Source organism: Neomonachus schauinslandi, chromosome 12, assembly GCF_002201575.2.
Source record: "Neomonachus schauinslandi chromosome 12, ASM220157v2, whole genome shotgun sequence".
NCBI lineage: Eukaryota > Metazoa > Chordata > Mammalia > Carnivora > Phocidae > Neomonachus > Neomonachus schauinslandi.
In genome coordinates this window covers 66,373,385-66,378,171 of record NC_058414.1, presented here as the reverse complement: position 1 = coordinate 66,378,171, position 4,787 = coordinate 66,373,385, and the positions used below count along the sequence as shown (strand labels likewise).

The window sequence follows — 4,787 nt, the reverse complement described above, 5'->3', positions numbered from 1 at the left end:
TTTTATTTTTATTTTTTTTGTATTTTTAATTTTTTTATTCTTACGTTAATCCCCATACATTACATCATTAGTTTTAGATGTAGTGTTCCACGATTCATTGTTTGTGCATAACACCCAGTGCTCCATGCAGAATGTGCCCTCCTCAATACCCATCACCAGGCTAACCCATCCTCCCACCCACCTCCCCTCTAGAACCCTCAGTTTGTTTTTCAGAGTCCATCATCTCTCATGGTTCGTCTACCCCTCCGATTTCCCCCCCTTCATTCTTCCCCTCCTGCTACCTTCTTCTTCTTCTTTTTTTTTTTCTTAACATATATTGCATTATTTGTTTTAGAGGTACAGATCTGAGATTCAACAGTCTTGCACAATTCACAGCGCTTACCAGAGCACATAACCTCCCCAGTGTCTATTACCCAGTCACCCCCTCCCTCCAACCCCACCCCCCACTCCAGCAACCCTCAGTTTGTTTCCTGCGATTAAGAATTCCTCATATCAGTGAGGTCATATGATACATGTCTTTCTCTGTTTGACTTATTTCGCTCCACATAATACCCTCCAGTTCCATCCACGTCGTTGCAAATGGCAAGATCTCATTCCTTTTGATGGCTGCATAATATTCCATTGTATATATATACCACATCTTCTTTATCCATTCATCTGTCGATGGACATCTTGGCTCTTTCCACAGTTTGGCTATTGTGGACATTGCTGCTATAAACATCAGGGTGCACGTACCCTTTCGGATCCCTACTTTTGTATCTTTGGGGTGGATGTGCTTAGCAGAATACACAAGGTTACAGGGAAGATTTTTTTAAATAACTGTATGTAACACCGAAGTAAAGGGTTTAAGGAAATTTTCCAGCATCGCTTACAATGTACAGATACATACTTCAACTCAGAATTTACCATGTCTCCTGATCGAATGATGACTCCCACATATGCATTCCTTGGAAATCGGAACAAAATGAGTGAGAAAAAAAAAGAATTATAATGTCTTTTCTCTTTTATTTAATTATTGAAAATGACTGAAGTCAACTCCTCTAAAAGCGTAGTCCTACAGTATGAACTCCTCATGAAGATGTACAAAAGTTACAAATGGCATCAATAAAAAAAAAAAAAATAGCCCTACAAAACTGAACTTAGTCCATCAGTGTGAGAAAGCAATGCTGCTAAATTTGCCCCAATTTTTCTAAGTGGTTTACGTTAACTTGAAAATTGAGGCCACGTTCTTCATCAAGATAAGCCAAAATAATAAGAGCAGGCATGCTGACCTAAGTAAAGATGAAAGGGCCTTGGATTGGGATGAAGAAATGCCAAGTGTGCGCTAAATCAAAGCTGCATCATCTTAATACCTCAATCCCCTTATCCATAAAATGGGGATTAATAATGTTTTCCTCCCCTCAAGGGTTGTTTAAAAGGGATAACTAACAAAGTAAATGGCTGTAAACTATTTTGTAGGCCTGCTGTGTTGCTGCCAAATAGGAAAATTTCAATTTAAAAGCTGAGATCTTTAGAAGCTCCAAAATATTACAAAGCAAGTCACATTTCATGGCTAATTTAAAACATCAGGGGTTCACATAAGTTGCTCATAATGATATTTTCCAATTCCCATGTTATTTGATGACTTATACAGCTTCAACTTTAACAGTTGAACCCAGCCGTTCCTGTCTGGCCATGATTCTCTTTTATCAATACTACCAGCTCACATAACTGTCTATATCTTTGGGGGATTACGCACTATTTTTTATCTGGACCTGGAAAGAGTAAATTCGAAAATGATAAGAAATTTCTGGTTGCAAGTCCAATGTGTTACTTATTTAGATCAGGAAAAGAGCTGTTATATACAGGTTTAGGAAGACTTTTTAAAGCACTGAAAAAAATCTTTGTGTGTCAAATGGAATGGCACTGAAAATATTTTAATACCTTAAAGCTCTTATGAGTTAAACTAAACTTTCAGTAAAAGAGGCTGATTTTCCTTCTGGATTTTTGGCCTTCAAAAGACAAAAACCAAGCCAAGAAAATAAAATGACAAAATAAAAAAACTGCACCAAATCTTCAAATCACGATATTAAGGTAAACAATATTTGTACACTTAAAAGGAACCAGAAGAATTCATCGATGTGGTATAAAAGATATTCAGGGTTTGCCAAAAGTAATTTATACTAAGAATTGGCTAGGTAAAAATAAAAATAGATAAAAATACAAATTCCCGGACTCCACTCTAGTCTTCCTGCATAAGAATCTTGAGAAAAAAGCCCCGGAAATCGGCATTTTCAGGAACTAAGATTCTTGCTGCATAAGTTATTGTTGGTGGACCAGCAACATCAGCATCACCTAAAACTTGTTAGAAATGCAGAGTATCAGCCTCCGCTCCAGACCTGCCGAATCAAGATCTGTAATTTAATAAGCTCCCCGAGGTATTTGTATATACATAGAAGTGTGAGAAGCACTGCCCCAGATGATTCCTACATTCTAACAAGCTTGGGAAACAAGTGTAATGGAATGAGTCAGATGATTCAGGTTTGGGTCAATGCCTGGCTCTGCCACTAAATTCTGAGCTTCCCCCTGCAAATGCCTGGGAGCAAAAAAGAGATTAAGTGTGAGTTTGGCACCACTGAACAAATCATCATTTTAACTGTGACGAGCCATCAAAGAAGTTCTTCTTTCAAGAAAAGAGAAAGACTGGCTAGACAAGACTTGTTACTAAACAGTTGTTGAGGACCTACCATGGGGTAAGTAAGTGCCAGGCAAGGAGAAAACTGCCAGCCTGCATAGAGCGCGCGTGCGCACGCGCACGCACGGACACACACACACACACACACACGCACGCACGCACGGACACACACACACACACATTCCTGGTTGTGAGATTGTGCTAGTTATGCCAGGTGTGGCCATTGGGAGAAAGGTACACAGGGTCACTCTGCATTATTTCCTACAACTGCACGCGAGCCTACAGCTCTATTAAAAAGTTAGGGGAGGGATGTCTGGGCGGATCACTCGGTTAAGCATCTGCCTCCGGCTCCGGTCATGGTCCCGGTGTCCTGGGATCGAGCCCCACATCGGGCTCCCTGCTCAGTGGAGCCTGCTTCCCCCCCCCCCCCCCCCCCCCTGCTCCCCCCCCCTCTCCCCCTTTTTCTTCTGCCCTCCCTTCCCAAAATAAATAAAAAAAAAAAAAAAAAAAAACTTAAAAAAAAAAAAGTAAGGGGAAAACCCCAAGCCCAATAAGGATCCTCACTTTGTGTTTGAGAAATCTAAGCCTCAGGAAGTGTAAGTAACTTTTCCAAATGTCCTTACTAATAAAATAGGTGATTTTTGAAAACAGTAGCCTATGGTGGATGGTGCATCAAGGAAAAAATTCACAGGCTGGACTGCATCTCCTTGTCTTCTATATTATGCTATGGAGTATAAATGTCATTGTTTGTATCCTATTCATTAATGCAGGCACTATTGAATCTAGGTACTATATTAATTCAACATAAATCAAAGCAGGCAGAAAAGAAAGGGAAAAATAATCTCTCTATTATAAAAACTATTAGATCTACTATCAGGGAACAGGAAACCAAGTGTTTTTTTTTAAGATTTTATTTATTTATTTGTTTGTTTGTTTAAGAGAGAGTGAATGAGAGAGAGAGCATGAGCAGGAGAAGGGGCAGAAGGAGAGGGAGAAGCAGACTCCCCGCTGAGCAGGGAGCCCGATGTGGGGCTCGATCCCAGGTCCTTGGGATCATGACCCAAGCTGAAGGCAGAGGCTTAACCTACTGAGCCACCCAGGTACCCCAGGGAACCAAGTGTTTTAAAAGAAAAAAAATAACTCATTTTTAAATTTCAACCTCTTTCTTTCTTTTACACTTAAAGTGGAAATATTTTGTTTCTTAAGAGGAACAAGCACCATATACCTACTCCAAATTGTAAATCAAATCAACAGAGAATCTTTTCATTTTGGAAGCACTAATTGTTTAATGTTATTTTTAAAAGTATTTCCAATGAAATTTGTTTACCTTAAAGAAAGAGAAGGAGAGAAAGGCAGGAAGGAAAGAAGGAAGAAAGGATAAAAGGAATGAAGGACGGGAGGAAAGAAGGAAGAAAAAGGCTAATAAAAGAAGTGAACCATATATTAAGGGCTAAACAATACACTGGACTCTAATTTTTTTTTAAATGAGCACAGAACAAAAATAAAAAATTCATAAAGTAAACAACCAGTCAATAGAGTTTTGTTTAAAATGTTTCCCCTCAGCACGAGGATACACATTCTCTACCTATCAAATTGGAAAATATATAGTTAAAAATTTTAAGTCCTGCTAAAGATGTGGCAGGATGAAGCTATCTTATACTTACTAGCGGAAATGGAATTGGCATAGCCTTTCTGGAATATCCTAGGTAGTATGTCTCCAAAGTGCAAAGATTTCTATGGGAGGACATTTATCGTGTCATCTAATAGTCAAAAATTAAAAATAATATTAATGTTCAAAAATTATCCATTAAATTATAAAACATCATAATAGAATGAAAAGTCATTTAAATAATGAATATTATTTGAATAATATTTATTGACCTGGAAAGTGATCATTATGTTACAAAGAAATATTTTAAAATATTAAGAATGGTGATTTCTGGAAGGTGAATTGTTATTTTCTTTAAACAGTTGACTTTCTAGATTTCTTTCAATAAACATGCTTTAAGTTAAAGATTACGAATGGATGGCTCTGAGGTCTTCATTGGGAGAGGAAGGGGATCTTTCTGGGAAGGTGCCTGTCTCTGTGATTTCCATTTTCCCCACTAAGTTA

At 38.2% G+C, this 4,787-nt stretch overlaps 1 non-coding gene across 1 annotated transcript; it reads left to right on the top strand.

Moving 5' to 3' along the window:
* The first annotated feature begins 915 nt into the window (after window positions 1-915).
* On the top strand, window positions 916-996 carry LOC123326434. The gene has a single exon (XR_006541094.1). It is a non-coding gene; the product is annotated as a small nucleolar RNA SNORD116 (small nucleolar RNA).
* Window positions 997-4,787: the final 3,791 nt, after the last annotated feature.